At 38.3% G+C, this 23,012-nt stretch overlaps 1 long non-coding RNA gene across 1 annotated transcript in view; it reads right to left on the bottom strand.

Moving 5' to 3' along the window:
* LOC140683673 (uncharacterized) overlaps positions 1-10,954 on the bottom strand; it is a 30,827-nt gene extending 19,873 nt beyond the window's left edge. The window contains exon 1 of the long non-coding RNA XR_012054937.1: positions 2,369-10,954. This is a non-coding gene — a long non-coding RNA (uncharacterized lncRNA). The remainder of the gene's footprint in view (positions 1-2,368) is intronic.
* Between the last annotated feature and the right edge of the window lie 12,058 nt (positions 10,955-23,012).

Here is a 23,012-nt window from a genome sequence, read left to right as displayed (position 1 = left end):
CTGGCAGCCACTTAAGCTGGCCAAGCTGACCAGAGACCTATAAAAGACACAGCAAGGGACATTTTAATAGAGATATGTTAAGTCCTACAGGTATATAAAAAAGAATATGATAAAGCATTAATTTGTAGAGCAAATTGCCCTCGAGACATACCAAATGATTCACGCAAACAGAATAGCTGAGGTGAAATCCATATATAAGACATGGAATATTGGTTTAATTCCTAACAAAATTAATATTGTCCCAGGCTTCCATTTGCTATGTGTCATCTGCATTTATAAGACAGATGATTTTTTTCCCTTACTTGTTTTAAATTTTTTTGCAGTATTGTTCTGCCTTGTGTTAGCAGAATGCCTCTGCAGACCAAGCACTGCCACAGTCTAAATTTTGAATCCTAGTAGTAGTAAATGAAATGTGACAAGCTGGTGTGGTAATTGCATTGTACATGCAAAAGCACCACTCCAGAGTCACTTGTATATATTTATACAGTCTTCAGAGATCTGATGGTTTGCAGATTAAATTTTTTCTTTGTAGGAACAGGACTGAGGATTTTTGTTTACCCTATTTCACTGATGGTGCAGATCTCACTGGTAACTGAGTATCACACAGAGCAAGATCAAAGTGGTCAAACAAGCATCAGAATAAAAATTAAAAGAAAATAAATCTGAGGGGGGGGGCATATAGTAAGATTTTTGTTGACAGAGACATTTTAAATTCTCATCTTTCCTGTTTAGGAAAGTTCTGGAAGGCACTTACTGGGAGGTAAAAAAAAAAAAAAAGGCAGTAAAATTCCCCCATCTAGTTGTTCCTAATTTATTATATGAATCATTATATTATTATATGTTCATAATTCATTATATTATAGGTGAGAATCAGGACTTGTATTTCACTCACATAGCCCATTGTCAGAAAATAAAAAAGTAGCCAATGGTTGTGTTTTGTATGGTTGTTTTTCAAACCAATTCAGCAAATCCACTGGCACTAGAATTGCAATTCTGATTAACTTTGTGCTTTCACATGAAAAACAGTACTTATCAAGAATCTAGTAATTTTGAAGCCCTTTACATCAAATATAAAGAGGAGGCACTCTTTTAGGTCTCATAGCTGCCAGTGACTGCCAGAAACCAGAAAGGCAGAGTTTACACTGATTTGCTCCTGTTCTCAGGCATGTCACCAAAATGAAACATCCACCTTTTAACTTGACATGTTTTCTCCAAGTGGTGTGACAAGAAATGTGATTCCTTTTGCTCGTATTCTTCTTCTAGTGCGTTTTCCATAACAGCCATTCTGAAGAAACACTTTAAACGGGAAAATTTATGTAAAATTTATTATTTTACATAATAAATAAACATGCTTTGTTCCATAATGTAGATGCTATAGGTAGTATCTTGGCTTTGCTTTAAAGCATGAAAAACTTATGTCTCAGTACAATGTCCTCATGTTTCTATGCTGACATACCATCACATGTTTAAAAGTATACTTTTTTCAACAGCTAAGTCAGTTGTTCATGATGACTAAAAATAGCTTGATTGGACTGTATGACAAGTAATAAAAAGTTTCTTAGATATTTAGTAACAACAAAAACATATGTTATTAATGGTTTTCAAAGTAACACAGTTGAAACTCATTAGCAATGTAGATTGATCATCCTCAGAATATTTGTTACATACAAGAAGAGAGGCAAAATACATTTTCTGAAGCCATCAGGACTTCAGAAACATATGAAAAACATAGGAAAAAATTCCAAGGACTCTAACAGACCTTGCAAGAAACTGGATTTCCCCCAAGGGATTTCTACAAAGTGGTGTCCTGGTAAAATATAAAAATTACATGGGATGAGGTCTCAGAACCCAGATAAAGCAGAGGGTTAATCAGGCAAAGTTTTATGGTATATTTAAGTATTTGGAAGGATCCAAATTTTTCAAATAGATACAATTTTTACAAATTGTCTTAAGTGGCATTTCTGTTTAACTAAATCTGCCCCACATAACTGTAAGGATTTGAAGCTAAGAGTGACTGAGCTTAGTTCTGCCTTCTGCTATGTGCCTTGTTTCAGTTTGCATACTCAAACAGAAGAAAATGAGCCCTTGCAACTGGATTTCAAGAGAGCAATTTAAAGCTCCTAGGAGAAGCTGTACTGACAGTTGCTGAGCATGCAGCATCCCTCAGCTGAGGCACGACACAGCACAGCCAGGGAGATTGCCTGGCTGCCTACCTGCATACATTTCTCCACTCCTAAGGAACATGAGGTTTTATTTCTGCTACGGGAAAAAATCTTTGCAAGATTTACTCAAAGGCGACAGCTAGAGTATTGCCGGAAGATTAGAAGAAGAGAGAGCTTCAAAAGATAGACTAAACAGAAAGAATTACCTTTGTCCCTGGGATGTGCCCATCCATACTCAGTGAATTTGCTGTCAAGGCTTTACTTGGTTTCATTGCCTTAAAACAGTCCCCAAAGAGCGCTCCTGTTAAAACACATTTTGAAGAACAAAAACCTTACTTTGAGGGTAGTGCCACCTATATAGGCTTCAAATTCAGGGGCTAACATCTCATGGGGGCTTAGGAGTTTTTTAAACCCTTTCCTTTATGTAAGAAAAGTCAGAATTCTTTTTTCAGCACCTTTCTTAAACATTTACTGGGAAAAGGAAATAACAATTAACAATGTCAGTGATGTTATCAGTGAATTTTTCAAGAGGCAAGTGAGTGAGTTGTTGTGGTGTTAAGTGCCTGATGCAATGAGTTTATGCATTTATTTGCTATGATACATGTCCACAATACATCTTCCAGTGTTTTGAAGAAAGATGTAAACTCCAAGAAAAACACACATCAAAAAGTCTCAGGAGTGAGAAAAAAATGTTTTCCAAATATTTTATCATCTTGACCAAAAATAGATAAAGAAAAATTGAAAATCATTGCATGCAAAATAAAACAAATGGATCTTCATAAGTGAAGATATTTTCATCTCAGAAGAAATAGGAAAAAAGTCTGCCATATCAGTAAAGGAAACAAAATAATCATATGCAAACGCAGAAACTTTAATATTTTGAACACAAAATTGAGTTCATAAATTTTGGTCCTTGTTAGTCTAATTCCCAAATGCTAGCAAAAGTATATTTCAGTGCATTCTAACTTAAAAAAGGAAAGCTATGTACAAAAATGCTTTGTGGTATTCTGACCCATAGAAGGGACTCTGTATTGCCATATGCATTTAAAAACACATTGAAATATGAATCTTCCACTGCCTTCAAAGTGCCACTGTCTTGAGAACAAGGACAATGCATCAGCTGTTTTCTGTAAACACTGTGACAGAAATGGCACCACTGCTTCTTGCCATTCAGGGATTCCCCTCTTCAGAGAGAACATTCTGTTAGAAAAATATGAGTAAAAAACCATCTAATCTTCATAACCATGAGTCCCTCTTGACATGTAACTCATTAGCAGCTAAATGTTTGGCAATTTTATGAGCTCTTAAGGTTTGGAAATGGGTTTGTGTTTTGCATTGGAACAATACACTATCTTTTTGGTTTCAAAAATGGCATCCTACTGAAGATATCTTTTTCAGATCAATACCAGGTTTTCATTTCAGATCTCTATTCCAATCTGCCATCAGAAGTGACCAGACTGCCTTGGATCCCATAAACATTTCTATTGCAAAAACTTCCTCAAAATCAATACCTCATTGCAAAAATGTCTTTCCAGACAGTCCTATTTTCTCTTGGATATTCCTAAAGTGACAGAAAAAAACTTCCTTTTATATGAACTTATAGATGAATATTTCAGCAAAATGAGAAAGTGGATGAGGAAATTTTTCAGTGGTCTGAAAAGCCAGAGTGAAGAATAAGACCAAAACCATCCAGGTGCCTGCATTTAAAACAAACACCAGATCACAATTCAGATTGATATCCAACTGACTCCAAAAGAGAGGAGTTAAAGTACAGATAAAGTAACTCAAATAACAATTTTCTAGTGCAATTTTATCTGGAACGATCATGTGATTGCAAAAGCCAGTGATTGATAAATTAATTCTTGAGACAGCCAAAAACACTCAGAAAGACTCAAGGAATTTGACGTCAGACTTCCTAATGAAGCTACTGGAGAAAGCAGGATAATGACGTTCAGCAACATGGTTATATCCTGGTGTTTGTAGTGGCAGACTTTGACCAGGCATATCTATATACAGTAACAGAGAGGAACATTTCTTGTAATTTTTTATATCACCACCTACAGATGATGTTCTGTATCTTTATAACAAGATTCTCTAGCCCTTGCTGTTCTCTTTTTCATCCTCCCACTTCTTTTATTCAAGTAATAAGAGAGAGAGAGGCTAAAAAATACTTGAAAAAGATCACAAATATTTCAAGAATGTAAAAATTTAAAAGTACCCCTGTGCATTTTGTAAATGTGATTGGCAGGTTATTCACCAAATAAACCTCAATTTCTAATGCCAAACTGCTGATGTAGAAGCTGATGACAGAAGTGGGAAAAAAATCTTAATACACATCCGCTTCCCACATCACCTCAGAGCTCCAGATCTGATAGACAGAGACACCTTCAGACTGAGAAGTGCTTGTAGGATCATAGAATCAAGAGTGGTTTGGGTTGGAAGGGATCTTAAAGATCATCTTGCTCCAGACCCCTGCCATGGGCAGGCATACCTTCCTCTATACCAGGTTGCTCAAAGCCCCATCCAAACCTGGCTTGTTAATTTTCAGACAGACATCAGTGGATGTGTCTGCTTGGCCAGGCAGTGCTGTGTGTACCTCTGTCCTGGTGCCCATGACTGTGCCCTCAGCCGTCCCTTAACTCCAAACCAACATGAGAGATATGTGACTGCCTGAGCTAAGGCAGCAATGCAGGACTGGGGAGGTGAGCTGGGGATGTATTTACTCTGTGGCACAGCCACTCCTCACTGCACACTTTCTATGTATGTCACTGATGACTCACCTCCTCCCTTCCGTTCCTCAACCATGCCAGCAGAGTGGAATACAGCACAGTGGTGCAGAGGCTTGAAGAAACACAAGACAATTTATGCTGGAAGGCAGAGCTTCAGCCACTCATCCTTTCCAGGCCCTCAGCCTTTTACCAGTCACAGCAGATGGTCAAATGAATGATTGTTGCCCTCCCCAGGTTTGAGGCATTGCTTGTAGTTTTTTTTTTTTTGCCTTTGTTATTTGTTTAGGTTTTTGTTTGTTTGTTTCATTTTGTTCCTTTTCTTTTTCTTTTAACCCACCCCTCTCTTTCCTCTTTTAGTTTTGGCATAGCAGATTGTATTTGGTTTAGATGGCTCAGGCCATGATGCTCTCGCCAGAATTTCTTCTTTCTCCAGGTGAGGAAGGGGAGGGATAGAGTGGATAGGTGGGTACCTGGTGGCAATCCAGAGACTCTGCAACACATAGACACAGTCTTTTTTTTTTTTTTGCTGAAGATCATCTGTTTGAAATTGTTTCAAGTTACATATAGTCTAGCTCAGGAAGTCTACTCTTCTTGTATCCTTATGGTGAAATGGGTTAATGAAAAAATAATGGGGAAAAATAGGTGAGAAACTTCACTTGTATCCTAAAGAATTGCATGCCTTCAGAAATATGCCTTCTCAGCAACTTTAGTGGCTTACTCCCACCTCCTCAGCATCCCCAGCTCCCTGTGTTCACTACATTCAGTACAAGGAAAATATGTGTGCCTAAGCCAGTGGTGCAAATGCCACTCCTGAAGCTGCCCTACACCTGAGACCGGCACCAGACCACTAACAGCTGTAGCACTGAGCATTGCAGCATATAAATTTTCCATTGGAACTTGCCCCTTATCTCTTGGGGTGATAATTCACCTCCTCTGAAAATTTATTTCCTTCCTGCGGATGCTGGGGGACCTCTGGCTCTGTGGTATATTTCCACAAAGTGTTTTAGACTCCAAGACGCTATGTTTTATGAGGTAAAACAGTTTTTCTGAAAAAATTACAGTACATTCAGAACAATGCTGCATTCTTTCTTCCCACTTGCCTCATTCTCTAGAAAAAAAACAGAAATCAGTTGGGAAGAGCTAGATGTCTTTTTGTGAAAAAAAACACTTGGGATCTTCCTACGAGCAGGAAGAGAAAGCGTGAGATTAAAGAAACTGTGCTGCCTTTCTCACCTCCTCTGTAATACGCAAGACTGGATTCATGTTGCCACCTACCAGTGCAATTTGGCACTGATGTAGTTTACAGATTTCCATTTTGTTAGTTCTCTCTCTCTCTTACAAGCCCTATGCTCCTGTATGCTTATGGGAGTCAAGCCTGGACAAGCAGAGTAAAAGTAATGTTAACACAAGTATCATTAAAATTGTCATCAAAATCAAAAACATTGTTCTGCTTGCAGGTTAGGAGACACATTACTTTTCCATTCTTTCAAAAACCTGTTTGTACTGTTTTCCTCTCCCTGAGGTATGAAATCTGTGTAGCAGTACATTTGGGACTTTTCATTTGAGAATATATGAGCAGGTATTCCTTTGTGCTTTGGACATCTGCTTAAGCTCTTTAAATTTAGAAACAGAGTATTCCAACACTCTGTTTAAAGAGATCTGTTGCTCTGTTAAAGCAATAACTTTAGATGAATTAAATAGTATTTATTAGCAGCAGAACATCAGGAAAGTTCTTCTCTGTCACCAAGATGAATAGCACTAGAGAATTATGAAAATTTCAAGAGGCATATGAAGCCTTGTTCATTTCAACCAATTAACTCAAGTCCCTGTTAACACACTTTCTAGTTGATAAATTACTGCAGCTTTGGGACTACAGGAAAAACTGTACCTATTTTCAATTTTTGAATTATTTTAATTAATAAGTCTTCTGTGGTTGTTATACAACCACACTCCAAAGGATTCTCCAGTTAGTCAGCTGGATGATGCATTTGACTTCCAGAACTCTAAAATTTTGCAGATTAGTTATACCAGTATTTAGCAAGTCATCATAGTCAGCTGAGATATAAAAATTCAAAACAATGGTATGTCCCATACACAAAGAGGAGAGAGAATAAAGAAAGTAGCTGAAAATATTAGATGCCTATTGTTCATATGATAATGCATGATAGATATGAAGATTATTATCAATAGTACTATTCATCCTTATTATCTCCCCTAACTATAGCATCATTATTTCTTTAACTTTCTTTAGAATAAATGTGAGGAAAAACTTTAATGAATTCTCCTTAGAAGTCAGTTTTGGTGTCAGCTGTTAAAAAATCTAGTAGGTTTTTTTTCTTTTCTCCAACATAACGACAACAAATTAAATATTTCATAGGAAAATGTCATGAATATGCCTGTATTTCAGTCAGCTCTTTAAATACATATAGTTTAGGGCATATGCTCCTGCAGTTTATGAAACAAATACATACTGTCCTCTCTCTAGATCTTCTTTAAAATTTTAAAAAACTCTATTAGATGGGCTTTGATCACAAACTTGGATGCCTGAGTACTTTACAGACAAATTTCCTAACTGAAATGGAAACTAATTTGCTAAAATATTTTCAACATATTTTCTGAGATACAGAAAATAAAAATCCACATTTTGGTTTTGAAATCAGAACATGCTAAAAATGACTAAACAAATTACATTTTCAAGACATATTATTGGATCATGAAGGCAAAAACAGTGGTAGCACACTGCAGTAATTCATATCCCTGCTGAAATATTTTTAACCTTATTGCAGTCTTACTTTTTCTGACAGATCTTACTTATGCTTTCTCAATAATTAAAATAAGGGGCAAGACAAAAAAGGGATCATGGAGGTACCTGCAGAATTTTTATGCAGTGTCTAACCAGAGCCCCCAGTAGGAGGAAACGTTCCTCTCTGTCTTAAGTTTGGTGTTACATCTCTACATAAATCTTGTAGATAATCACATATGGCACTATTCTGCAAGATGGCAGGTGCTCCGTGTGAGATGCTCTGTTTTCTGAATGTTGAGTGGGAGTTGATAAGTGGTTTGGACTGTGTTATACTATGATGAGAAGCTGAGCAAGAATTGTTTATTTTCATGTTTACAGTTCTGACTTATTTGAATAGGAAAAAAAAAAAAACCGACAGAAAGGGATAGTTAGACTCAAATTCCTGCAATTATTTGACCCCTTTGGAAGGAGGCATTCAGGGTATCCCTTGTAACTGATTCAGAGAGCTTAAAACTGGATGCAATGGGTATGCTTAGGCTTCTTTAGAAATCCCCTTCTAGATGGGTTTTACAGAAGATCAAAAAACTTTAATGCAAAAAGTTCAGAACATTTTGTCCAGCTGAAAAGATTAGGTACTTTGGGGAGAATTAGCTCCAGCAAGAGACAGAAGAGTGAAAAACCCCAGACTGCTGGCTAGGAAATGCCAGTGCCACTGGCACAATGCCAGTGCCCCCCATGGAAATGCAATTTCTCAACTGAATGCTGTGAAATGCGATCAAGAAGAGAGCAAAGCAGGCCCAAGCTTAATAACAAGAAAAAAACTTTATTAAGCTACTACCACTATGCTACTATAAAAGAAGAAAAAAAAAAAAAGAAAGAAACACACACAATTCAAAATTAAAACCTTCCAAAGCATTCCTCCTCCCACCACCCAACTCCAACAAACCACAGTGAGACACAATCTGGACCCCAATCAGGTTTCTACCCTCCAGATAATCAACACCAGTCCATCTGCAGGGAGACAGGAGTCCCTCCTGTGCCACAGACCCCCCCAAGAAACACAGCTGCCACATCCTTTGCTTCCATGTCACCACATGGCACCGCCCGGAGAAAAAAAGTTTGCCAGTGGTGACCCTCTCCTTTCCATGCACAGTGCTCTCACCCCCAATGCATGGATGGACAGACTGATTTTTAGGATTTTTCCTTTCAAGGATGCCCTGCCAAGAGGGGAAAGAACAACAGTTCAGTTTTTCATTTTTGGGACCAACAGTCCCCCCCATTTTTCCCTGGGGCCGAGGATCCAAGAACAGAGATCTTCTTCTCTTCTTCCTCTGCGAAGACAGGGGGCACCACCACAAACCTCCTTAACTTTTCTCTGTTCGCTCCACTTCTGTCTTTTCCCAGCTGAAGCATGGTCTCTTTGGCTCACCGGCATCCTCCTAAAATACAGTCTCTCTTGGAGGAGAAGGTCGATTCAGTCTGTGGTTACCAAGAAAAAGTCCAGCCAAAAACCACTCCATCATCTCCTCCCACCTAGAATTTGTCCTTCTAACATCCCGGGTCCCAGGCTGTCTCTCTTCCTCTCTTTTCAAACCAAGGAGGAGAAAAATTTCACAAAGCTTTCATTTCTCAAGGAAGGGTTAAAAGTCCCGACTCCCAAGGATGGCTCGCTGCCCAGGCTCCAGCTCCCACAGGCGGCTGGGCACCTTGCGGCCCCCCCGCTCTTCTCCTTCCCCGCGGTGAACTGCTGATAAAACCACCGCCGTCTCTTTTTCTCTCTTGGGAGAGAGAGACTCTGGGGGGAACGGAGACATCCCAGATTTCTCCACCCTTCCATCTGCAGGGGGCCAGCCCGGTTCCAGTCTCTCCATCCTTGGGCCTACCTCCGGAGGCCACATGGCTTCTCCCCTCCCCCACCCAGCTCGTGGCCAGGCAGGGGAGAGTCCTGCACTGACCGCTGACCGGAACCCAAGAGAGCGAGTTCTCCTGGGAATTCTGCTTTTAACCCCTCTGTGTTCTCAGAGGCGTGTCCACCTTCAATTGGTCAATATCCAAATTGACCTCTTCCTTCGGAGAAAATTCTTTTTCCGTGTCTAACCACGACACATATCCTCTTCTGTACTTTCCTAGTCTTTGATATCAAAGCAAGAATTGCAATTTGAATAAGATGAAAACATGTTCTTGATGATCTGGTATCCCTGGCAAGAATGGGCCCCATCTCAGAGACAGCAGTCCAGGAGCCTGACTGACTAAACTTCATGATGCTGCAGCAGGGAGCAGGTGCCAGCAGGCTGGAAAGCTTCATGGGAGAATTATACTTTCTTGTTCTGTCACCGAAAGGGAAATTATTGCTAACAAGATAAAAGTTGTTGTTCTATTTAAATTATCCTGGTAAAATAATTTTTTCTGACACCTATTCCCTATAATACGTCTAAACAACACATGAATAGGCACTGTGCCATCCAATAAACTAAGCAAGACAGTTGTAAGTGCAGGCAGCTTGCAGATGATTCATTTTTGTGATTAGTGGTAATGAGCAGTGCTCTTTCTAGAAATGCAATGATTTCTGTTGACCTAGTTTCATGGACATTAATATAAGTTTGAAAATAAAAATCCTTATTCAAAGCTTGTTCTGTCAGGTGTGGCACTTGCATGGGATTTTATGGTGACTTTAACATAGAGCCTGCTGTAAGTCAGACTGACCATCAGTGGGGGATGTCAGATAAGCTCTGACTCACTGGGAAAGTTGATGTGAATGTGGCAGCTTCGATATATTTTGGATGACAAGACTGTCTGACAGTTTGAATCCCACAGCTGGTCTTATATAAGACAGAGTTGTAGCCCACCCTTCCTCTGTTAGGGCACGCATAATTGCCTGCCATGATCTCTTTCCCACTATTGCTCCAGGAGTGCTGGGACAGACAAGGCATGGGACAAGGAAAAAGCATGGGACCAAACAGGCATGCTCCAAGCACTCACACAAGTCTAATTATAATTTGCCTAATAAAGTCTGCCTCTGACTCAAAAATCACTAAAAAGCATTTTCCTGGCTTTACCAATTCTCAGATCTCTCTTTGCTGACTTCATGTTGACTTTGCTATGAAAATCATGAGAAGAAATATGCCTACTAATAATGAAACTAATTTATTTTCTTGAATCTCTTTTTTACTGAAAGTAAACCTCCTAGCAGGCTGCCTTCACCCTTTAAAGTGTGTGTGTCTTAGTAATGTTCTTATTCTTGAAGAAAATGACAACTCTTATTAATTTCTCCACCCATTTGTATAATTATGGCGGTTATCAATTGTAATAAAACAGACTACTTTTAGAAGCCCATCTGGTAAAATAAATCATCCCCCCCCCGCCCCCCCATCACTAACACCAAAATCCCCACCAAAAGATCCTGCAGTAGCTAGTAAGAACATAGCAAAGATATAATACTTATAACATGAAAATTCACAATAAATAATACTTTTAGTAGTCAACACATGAATAGAAGGTCTCCCTGAGCCTGAAATACAGAATAATAGAAGGTCACTGTTCAATAGAGAGGCTGCTTAAGTATTCCTAAATTATGTGAAATTCAAAAGCATTTTATTACATTCTTTTTCATCTTGATTTTGCACAAATCAGGATTTAATGGAAAATCTGTTTTTTACCCTAAACCAGTCATTTAAAAAGGAGTTCTGAATCAATGGATATTAAGTCCTAATATTCTTTTAAATCATATGTGATGAAGAGTTTGCCTTTTCAGCTTTGATTACAGGGTTGCATGGGCTCCATATAAAAGGTTTTAACTGAAATTTGGAACATAAGAGCAAGACTGGGGTATAATTTTTTTGCACTGCATGGGGCCATTCAAAGTTTTAATGTCAATGCAAGGTATAGTGATTATGAAAAATGTCAAGCCTCTGCTATTATCTAGGAAATTACATGTACTCAGAGGGGAATTCCCTCTGTTTTCTCTCTTTTGTTCCCAACTTCTTAAGAAATTGAGAACCAGGGACAAAAATCTCCATACCTTTTGGCAAACCAAAATGTGAGAGCAGAAGCTGGCAAGCTTAGTTTTTTGGGTGCCATGCTAATTTAGGCAGGCATTGTGAGGGTACAGATAATGAAACTTTTTGTTTGAGCAGTGCAAATTTCATAAGAACTCCCACAGAAGTCAGATGCTGTACAAGAAAATTTGTTGGCAGAACTCGTATAGAGTATCCAGCAAACCTCATGAAGCCAAAAGGTCTAATCACAATACAGCAAATATTTGAATCAGGATGAAATAGGATCATGCCATGTCTCCTTATCATAAAATGTTGCAAATATTTTTCATTTAATTTGAAAAGGCAATAAGAATTCATAAAGTCTTCAGATTAATTGATGCTTGTTCAAAAATAAGTTAATCTCAGAGGAAATTTGTGTTCATAGGAAATGTGATGTGTTCATTTTTAAAAGAATTGTTGGCATGATATGCAAAATTTGAGGCATGCAGTCAAGGAAGAAGGGCAGAAAGAAGAAACTCCTTACAGGAAGAAAGAAGGAAGGTGAATAAAATTTTTAAGATATCTGCTGGAGAGCACAGGAGCTGACTCAAGCTAAGGGTACTCTCATGAGTATGTAGGTTTTGTAGAATTTTGGTGCATTACTATAGAAAAGTCCATTTAAAGATAGAAATAAAGCTGAATTGAAACAAACAGTAAGGGCACATTCATGTATTAAGCAAATGTTTGAATCTGCCTCACTAGGATGACCCCACTATGGGGAAACAGGCTATTTGAGAAGAAGGAAATGATGCCAAAAATATCTTACTTCTGTGAAGTGTGGTTTGTGTGGACTGCTTGTTATCACCAAACTGGAATAAAAATTAAGAACCACCTAAAGCAGCTGCAGACTATCAGCAAGCCAGTGGCAAACAGAGCAGCACACAGTGTCAGCAGGACCTGTGCACCACAGCCATTAGCAGCCAAGCACAGGAATTCCAGTGTGACCTGTAGAAAAAACTGATATTAGTGATCCTAAGGTAGGTTTGTGTAGATCTGGAAGCAGACTATGCTAAGGGGGCAACAACTCAGCAGCTGGACTCCTCTGACGATACAGCTAAATAAAATAGGGTGTTGGGAAGCATCTTAATTCATCCCTACTGCTTGACTGAGTGCACACTGTTGCCTTAGGGTTGGGTGTCACTCAGAGGAATAGCTTAGACTAAAACTAACACACTCTGAAGCAATCCCTAGGTCCAGTTTAAGGCCAGTGTGTGCCACAGACCATTGCAAATGCAGTGTAGACAAGAAAAATTTCCATCCTTCCACAGTCCTCCAGCACAACCCAAATGCCTCCAGTTTCATGCTATGAAAACAATCGCCATAAACCAGTTTGACAGGCTGGACGTAGCTTCAGCATTATTTCAGAGACTGAATTAAAAAAAAAAAAAACAAACAAAACTAACTAAAATATATGCACAGACAACAAGCAGTGCATCCTAGGATCATAGTGCCAGAAGAGAATCATACAGAGGCATTGAGGAGACTCAGAACCACTGCAGTGGAGTGTGGATGCAGTCAGTCTGTACCACTTCATTGAATGCCACCTCTAGCGCTGCTTTATTTAACTTTATAAGCACAGTCTTTCAGGGACAGTAATTAACTCTTTTGGGTAGCCACTCCCAGCACAGGACCATCCTGTTGCTGCTGCTGAGCTGGTCTGGGATGTGGATGCTCTATTCTCTGCTCTCTGCCCTCTGACAACTCCACAGAAGGATGGCTTACTCTCTTCCACAACTCTGCCAAAGCTCTGTTAATTTAAAGCCATTTGATTAACTCTTTGCTTGAGGCTGAAGAAGGCTCCTCACAGAGAGTCATTCAGTTTTCTGTGGGGATTCTTAAGCCAAAGAACGCTAAAGATTGACTGCAGGCTTCGCTGCTGTCACATTCTCGGCAGATATCATATAGAGGCCATCAGCTGACCCTTGGAGAAGGGGTAGAAGGAAACTTGAGATAAGATTAGAAAAGACTAATTTGAGGAATATAGTTTGGGATTTAAAGGCTATAGTGGGTAAAATATGAATTTAAAGATATACAAAGAATATACGGTACTGGGTACCAGACAAGAACTCCTGTTAAACAGCAGGAAGGAAGCAGTACTTTAGTGCAATTGCCTTTAGTTGATTGCCTTTAGTGCAATCAGCTTCTGAGTTGATCAAAGGAAATTAACTTGCTGGCCAAACGCTCTTTCCAGTCATAGGCATCAAAAATGTATCAAGCCTTCTGCATGGTCAATGTTTTTAAAAGCCTCTGTTCAGTAGACACTCAAAACTGAAGTAATAGAGAATATATTAGCAGTTTTGCAATCAAATTTACTGCACTGGGGTCGGCTCACTTTCCCAGTAAAATCCCTTCCATATTTTATATGAAATAAAAATGGTATAGTATGCCAAGTATTCCACCAAAACCCAAAACATAAATATGAAGTGGATATTTACAGAGGGTGCTTTTTTCATATTGGACCTCTGTCTTCTGGCAGCAGAAATGTACACTCACAGTGTACAAACACACACAGTGAACAAACAGGATAATATACATCAGGGAAATCCTATCTTGCCATAAATGTATATATTTGTAATTCACTAAAGTAAACTAGTTCTGACTACAAGCACAGTAAACCAAATCACATCAATGGCTATGACAGAAGCATAAGGGATTAAATATGGGACCAAAATAACCTCTTAAACAGTACATTTAACATATATGTTGGACCAGCACATCTTAAAATAATCTGAAAAACACTGTATCCATTCACACTTTAAAGACTGAAGACACAATCAAGGCAATCTTTAAATCTGTGGTTTGTTAGGCATAGTCTCCATAGGCTCTTCATTGAGATGCAGTGTTTTAACATGGGATCAAGAAAACTTGATACAACGGCAGTGAGCTGATCAATGCCCCTTCCTCCCCTTTTCCACCTACCCAAAAAGTATTTGGAGAGCTATTTTTCTTATGCTACAAAATTGTATCCCAAATTTGCAACATCCTACAGCCACACCAGGACATCCCAGAAAGAGAGTTATGAGGAGAAATATTTTTTCCTGGTTCCTTTAGCTGCTGGCTTCAAGGTTTATCAGCATGAAATATTTTAAAGGCAAGAAAGAAGTACACTTGCCACAGTCCACCAGTCAGCCTTGTTCCCTGTAGCACCTCAGGGTCCAACCATGGGCAAGCACAAAGGAATGGGTGGTGCCTGCTCTCTGCACACCTTAGCATTGTGAAATGAGGCTGGAGCACATGGGGCCTCAGGTGCTGCACTGCCACTTTAGACCACCTTTGAGACAGCCCTGGTGACCTGCAAACTGACCCACAGTCAAAAAACCTCCCTAAATTCTTCCAGGTACACCGGGCTGAAAGTCAGGTATTGATTTGCTGTCTCTTCCTCTTTCTTCTCTCATCATTGCCTGCAAGAGGAAGGATAGAGGTGGGCATTGCTTGTGCTCCTGATCCCTTGAGCACGCCCTGCATCTGACCCCTGAGTGTCAGCATGTTGCCCGTGGAGCTGTCCATGGGCAGCTGTGTCATTCAGGGAGCATGCAGAGCTCAGAGAGGCCATGGCTTTCTGTGGGGTGGGTGTCATTGCTCTCTGGCTGAGCTGGCAGGGCTTCAGCATCCTTTCTGCACCCTCTTCCACATGAACTGCTGCCCAAGCTGCCACACCATGCCCTTGTTGGCAGCATTTTTTGTTACCAGCACTTCCTAAGGGCTTCTTTTATACATTGTGGGGGCTTGGCTCCCATTGCTCCTGACCCCAGAAATGTCTCATCACCTTGAGCAGTAGGGTCCAGGCAGTGGCACACATATATAACTTTAGGCAGTTTAGGCATATGCAAGTTTAGAATGCTCTTTGACTAATGTGTGTGTTTTCTTGCAGTAATAGTTTGAACCAATTACACTGAAGCTGTTTTAAATAGTCAAAATAATATCTAAAGCTTTAATTTCTACTTCTTCCCCTCCTGAGGGAGGCAGGGAAGAAGTATTGGAGAGAGCTGTAGTTACATTTCTTTATTTCGAAGAAAAATTGTGTATCCTTTGAAACACAAGAAAGGGGGAAGATATTCTTTCAAGACTCTGCCTTGTTCTCCTTCCATGATCTCTTTCATGGTTTACAAAGGGGTGACAATGTGCCATAGCATGAGAGTAGCAAAGAATAAGATAAAGGACTTTCTTCTGGTTTGTTACTGTACAGTCAGTGGGTGGAGCATCACAATCAGGGCTCATATTGCACATCGGCTGCAGCAACATTCAACTCTTAAGCATGTACAGGTGAAGAAATAACTTCCAGGTAAAGAAGATAAACTGGCAGTGATTGATGTCTTTCTTTCTTCATGTGCTTACACTGAGAAAATATTTCTTCTCATCACATAATTTTCTTTCTCTTCTGCTGAGAGCTATTAGGAAACTAGAGCTGGAAACAAGCTGAAAGAATCAGTCTGAATAATGATTTGGTGTAGAGAGATCAAGGATAAGGTACAAACAGAATTAAACATTTCTGAGTTGCAGTGTGGCAACATTTTTGAATTATTTGTGTCCATCAGCTGAGTCCATGACTGTGTTCACTTAGCATGCCCCAGCCCCAGATAAAAATGGGACTTCCTAAAACTGGGTATGTGCTACCATAGTTTAGCCATTAGGGAATCACTTGATTCACTCACTAATTGTTTGCAGCAACTTAGTTCTCATCTTAACAAGGTACCATCGAAACCTGAATGTACTTCTATTTGTGACAACGCTCACATGCTCGGGAAGGATATTAACACATTAACCTACTCAGTTTGAGAATGGTTATGGTTTAATTTAGATACTGAAGCTAGCTGAGTCTCAGGAATCCATTATCTTCCTGTCAGAAAGTGCTTTCCCCACCTCATTGATATTGGAAATGGCCTTATCTGGGACATATTAGATCAGTAAGGCTCAACTCCTTTCCTGGCAGACATTGAAATTAAGACAATTTCTTTAAAGCGCGGCAGCTCTTAAAGTAGTATGGCATCTTCTATCCAGGCTGCTTTGGGGAGTCCACTTATACATCAACATGGAAGAGAAAGTCTAATTCTCCTCTTACTACAGATGGGAAGCAGTACAGTTATGTTCTCCAGCTCAGTCCCACACAATGTTTAGTATCATTTAAGGGCAGAACAAAGGCTCTGTTTGTCATTACTTTTACACATGAAAAACACAGCAGGACCTCCGAGTCTGTGCAGTGTGGTTACTGTTACAAGCCGCCATCATGTATTTCTACTTTCTCTTAGACTTTCAGTGTAGAAAACACACATACTAAAGTAGTAATATCCAGGTGCTTTATTAACTTTGATGTCATTGGGATGTCATTGGGATGAGATGTCAAAAGGCAGAATCAAAAGCAGAAATGTTATTAAACGTCTCTCAAGAGTACAGATGCTCATCAAGAAAGAGAAAGTAAGTTTTTTGCATTAGTAGTGCTACAATTCAAATGGCCTGGGACGAAAATAGTCCTGCAGGTGTAATAAAGACCTCTATGTACCCTGTACAAATTATTATATCTGCAAATAGATGGTGCAGCAAGTGGAAAAGAATTATTCCTTTAATAGTATGTCCATGATCCCCTGTGATTTAGGAATCATAATTGTTCTGCATGGTCTGGAGGAGAAACATAGAAGTGTTAATGTATTATTCTCATTTAATTATTCTGCTCTTCTCATATTATTGTAATTCAACACTTAATTTATCCTGAAAGCTAATAGCTTAGTACAGGAATTCAATATATGTTCTTTTTGTCCTGGAAGCTATATTTTAACAAAAAAAAAAAAAAAAAAGAAAAGAAAAGAAAAAGAAAAAAAAGAAAAAAATCCAACACAAGACTGAACATATCTGCAGAAATACAAAAGAAAAAAGCAAAGAGGATAGATGAGTGTTTTAATATAGTCTCAAAATTCAATTTTGTATTATTTCTGTGTTAAATACCATTTGAGAAAGAGAAAATTTAATTCACTGATGCTCCTGATCCTGATTAAAGATATATAGAAGATTTGGAAAGAAAAAGATAGTGATAAAGGATACCATGCAAATAATTCAGGATAGTCACTGAAGGCAATTCTTAAAAGTATACTGTTTTGTGGTCAAGAAATCACATATTAATTATAGACAGTAATACTAGTAGAGAAACATTATCCTGATTGGGTGGCACAGTCAAGCAGTCAGAGAGCTAATTGATATTATTTGTATCTACAATTAAATGAAACAAAATTGTGCTACCATTATTGACAAGGACAAAAGGAAAGGCAAGTTTAAATGTCAAGTTCCAATAACCAAATTTTCTCCTGAAGTCAGTGGGCTAAGTGCCAGTGCCACATTTTGGCTCCAAATTCAACTTAGTTTGATCAGCTTTACTGGGCAATGTGTCTTAGGGAACTGAGTCACTGTGAAGATGTAATGTTTACAAACTGGGAGAACTCAGCACATACAATGCCTTCATCACCTGGAGCCTTGCATAGATATTCATAGTAGCAGTTTTAGAAAGTATCTATCATATGTATGAATTTCTAGAAGTACTAGGGATTAAATTCTCTTATCCACAGGGAAGGCAGTTTGCATCACTGCAACCCTGAAGTGTGAACTAAGAGATTGAAAGTGAGAACATAAACATCCTAATCCTTGTTCTGAAGGATATTGCTACACAATATCACTAATGTTCTGAAACGTGCATCTAAACTTAAACAGCCAAAGCTGTATATTTATATTTTTAGATATACTGTGGACATCATGGGGCACCTTTATTTAGCAACAGGAGAAAAACTTCTGTGTAAATATTTAAGTAGGAATATGATTATATTTTCCCCCAGAAATTCAGTGACCAGAAATTCAGGTTTTAGGATTTGAAATTTCAGCAAATGTATTCTCTTTCTCTTTGCAATTGAAACTCGTAATGAAACAAAGTACTTTTCTTGTTTTATTTTGATTTTTTTATTTTAGTGAGAGCTATATAATTAATCAAACACTCATACAGAATTGTGAACGTTTTCTCTTGTAATTATTTCAGGGCTTGCTAAAACTTCCCATCTGTTAAAAAGAATACTGCTATTGATAACTCAGGAATAATCTGCACACATCTTTTTTCAAGCACAAAGCCATTACATGATTTAAAGGAATTAAGATATATAGAGAGGAGATTAGAGTCCTTCATAGGACTTTTCTGCTAAGGGAAGTTGACTAAGACACTCCGTACAAGCTCACAGAACTCTACACTTAACAGTGGAATTCTGCTGTACTGTAAGTGAAACAAATCTAAATTTTCTTTTCACACTTCTTCTTCCTCCCTATTTAAATACATTTATTCCTCTCTGTTTTGCAGGAAAATACATTTTGCACTGGAAGGGTTTGTATGCTCCAGATATAAAATTTGCTTTATGCAAAACACAATTACAGCTGGAACTCATCACCTCTGTGGGCTGCTGCCCTTGCCCACACTGAGCAGGGGCCTGAGTATTCCAGGAAGAATGGTGTTTTATTTGCTGGGGATGTAAGTCACAACCCAGCACGAACAGGGTCTGTTCAGTGAGCAATTAGTTTCTCTTCCAGTTCTTTAGTTTTAAGAGGCCTTTGGGATTGTCAGAGCCATTGAGCATATTAAACAGTAAGTAATTTAAAGAAGGAATTGGTGGCTTCACAATCAGACACAGACCCTTGCAGCTCTTGGAAGTTTTATTAACTATCCCCTTCTGGCTCCCTCTGGTAACATGCTGGACTTTGCTTCTTGATGTTTCATGAAACTGAATGGATTGCTGATTAGTATTGCATGACTTTTACTTCCCATTTTATTTCTATGTCTAGCTTTGACATTGCTCACAGCTCTCCTTTGCAATCCACACCCCCTCGAAAAATGTTCTGACTGAAGCCATAAGGCAACAATCTCATTCTCAGGCAAGTTTCAGCATCTCCTTATGGTTCTTGGAGAACTTCACATTTCTTGCCAGGCCTAAGTATGGATGGGAGTGTGAGAGTAGGTGTATGGGTCTTTTCAGCCAACCCTGCCAGCAGGAAAAGCTGAGTTAGTCAGAGGTGCAGAGGAATTGCATGTGATAGGGAGGGCTGAGAGAACAAGTTGTGTGCAGAGGTTGGGTGTACTATCGAGAATCCAAAAGCAAGATAGGAGATTATTTTTATACATATTGTTCCAAGCCTGCAAAGCTTGTACAAAAAAATTGATCAGAGTACATGAAGAGGGTGCAGAGTTGTTAGGAATCTGCTCCTAAAAATTCCCATGTCAGCTCTTTCATGAAAAGGACTGCCTAAATTTGCAGGCTGTTTTCTTGGTAGATTAGTTTAGCATCTGTTGATTGATTTTAAAAGATTCACCGTTCTTTATAATAAAAGAGAGAGACAAGAAGGGAAAAAAAAAAAAAAAAACAAGACAAATATTACATTAAGGACTGAATCATGGTGGCACAGTATAGCTCTTACTTCAATGGTGGGGACCTGCCTTACTTTAGAATGGACACCATCCCAACTGCAAATTCCCCAAAGGGACCTAACCTATGGTGCACTTCTGCTCTTAAAATAAGCTGTTCTGAACTACAGTTTATAGTATTACTTCTCAGGTATTCTCACGAGAGAACATGTAAGCTGGGCATAGTTTATTTTGACAACAAAAGATTTATGATCCACGTGCACTGTGGGAAGCACTTACCCTGCTTGCTGTCATTTTAAATTGAGTGCATGTTGAGCCCAGTTTGCATTTATCATTTCTGCTAGGTTCCTTCCTCAACTGTCACACTAAATCTGTTACAGAAAAATCCTGGTTTTAAATGGAAGTCAAGCAAGAATATTAGCATTGGTCCCAAACAAATGAACTCTAACAAAACTAAAACTTGATGTCAGTTTGCTATGCCTTTCTTCTTAATAGTAGCCTGAAAAATGACATTGACCAAGAGATGTTAAAGATGTCAGCTTGCAGAAAGCAAGAAGTAATTACATACACATATCTTCTCATAACCCAAGCCATTTAATTTGCATACTCACAGTTGAAATGGGCCATATATTCTTTTTAAATGGGGGATACTCTGTTCAGTTGGTTTAAAAGTAATTTATTTGAATATTTTATTCCTTTTTTATTTATGACACTATTAAGATCACAGTGAATTTATAAATCTTCAAATACCTGCTGTAAGATCCAAATCTTGCAAATCTCTTTTTAAACAAAAACTTTCAAACTTTATAATTTTTCTATATTCACAAACAAAAATGAAAAAAAGGCTTTAAGACCTTCATATCCATTTAACAAATAAAGAAATTTTCTGGGTCCAAACTGATCTTTGCCTAACTTTCATTTCTGATGTGCAGAACACTCAGTTTCCTATTTGCATACTCCCAGTCCTCTCTACATTCAGTTCTGCAATGGGGGTTTGCACCAGCGTTCCTCACCTTTCCCAGCTGTAAAATGGACAATACATTCCCCTGACATTGGCCAGGCACCTCTCCAAATTGAAGAACTCAAATTATTTCAAATACATATAATATATAGAAATATTTTTTAAATGAGGTAATAATATTTTCACTACAATAAATGTCATAAATGAATGAAGACACTGAAATATGATAACACAGCAAATAGTGAATGGTATTTTATACATATATATATATATATATATATATATATATATATATATACACACATCTCTTTTATGTCCAGTACAAGGTTTTTGGAAAACAAAAACTCCCCTCTAACTCTTTTTGAAGCTAAAAGCACATTGAGTCTTGTTATCATTATGGAAATTAAAATGCAGCAATAGGTTTCTGCTAATGTAAAAATAATCAAAAATAGGGAACAGTCAGTTTATAGGAGAGGGACATAAGGACTTAATACATTTACTATTTTGTTCAGAGGTTCACTATTTTAGCATAAAGAAATGCAATGTTTCATTTGGTTGTGAGTTTTTGTTTTGTTTTGGGAGGGTAGTTTTTCTGGTTTTGTTTTTGGTTTTTTTTGGGTTTTTTTAGAGAAAAGAAAAGAGAGCAGGATGTGGTAAGGAAGTAATGACTATCCAGATAAGAAAAACTGTCAGAAGTCAGTGAGAAGAAAATGACATGCTCATTTGCAGCACCTTTCAGCCAACAGAAACTGTTGAAAACCCATTCTCACAACAAGCATATAAAGTTCCTGCCCTTCCTGGAACAGGATTAGCACTACTTGTGCCAACCTCTTTCACAGAGTGTAACTTCATGTGTAAATCAAATAATAAAATTCTTCTTATTATTCCTCTTGCTAAAGACAGTAGCACTTGAAGAGTAACAGTTCAACAGTCCTTCCTGTGTTTCTCACAAGCACTTTGATGCCTGGGATGGGATGTACATTTGTGAGAAATTATGAGCCTTTATGATGTGGTGGTATTAGCCTTTGGGGATTCACTTCATCCAGTCCCCTCCCACACCATCTGGGGACCTCTGAAGAACTGCCATCTCCTGCCTGGGATTTGCTTACAGTGTTCTGCATCCCCTTAGCTCACTGGAGTATGAGTTATGCTGATATTCAGCTGATCATAAATAAATAATCCATGCAAAAGCTATAAATTAAATAGCAGATCTATACTTATATTCCATTCCTACTTCTTCCAGTAAGTTTACTGTCTCTCTATAAGACATTTTGTTAACTTTCATGTCAAATAATCAAAAATGTAGAGCAAAAGAACCATCAAAGGTAATTTTTTATTTCTCATTGAAACACTTGCAAGGGTAAAACATCTGGACATAACCAAATATGTCCATCAAAGAATATTACTCCAAGGTTGCTTCAAGGTTGGTCCAAAATATGTCTAGATATTTCTGTTGGACAAACAAAAGAATTTGTTTCAAGATACCTTAAAATTAAGTTACATCAGTTTTTCCTGCTGCAATGCTCAAAGAAAATACAAAGAACTCAGTCTATGGACCTCTTAGACTACATCCTTGCTGCTGTGCCATTACCTGTGTTATTGATTGCACCTCACTAGTCCAGGCAAGCTCACAGAAGGAAGTGAATTCAAGCTGAGTGGCTCAGAAACATATACATACAGCACCTTGATTTGAAAATCCTACATCTTTCAATCTGAGACTGAAAAATTATTTTTGACAAAAAAAGAAAAGTAGCTATAATTAATGAAAAATACCACAAGTAAAAGCCCCCCGCTCCTCATCCCCTCCAATTTTAAATTAAAAAAAGACAGTCAGTATAGGGAATTTGTCAAGGTGTAATAGTATTTACACCATGTGAATATTTACACATATTCACATTTACATTGTGAACAAAAGGATTAAAATTAGAGTTACAATATTAGAAAAATATTTTAGAAAACTAATCAAGGCCTCTTATCAGCTGGTTCCATAAAATTTCACTTTT

Source organism: Taeniopygia guttata, chromosome 3 (assembly GCF_048771995.1).
Source record: "Taeniopygia guttata chromosome 3, bTaeGut7.mat, whole genome shotgun sequence".
NCBI lineage: Eukaryota > Metazoa > Chordata > Aves > Passeriformes > Estrildidae > Taeniopygia > Taeniopygia guttata.
This window is presented reverse-complemented; position numbering and strand designations above follow the sequence as displayed.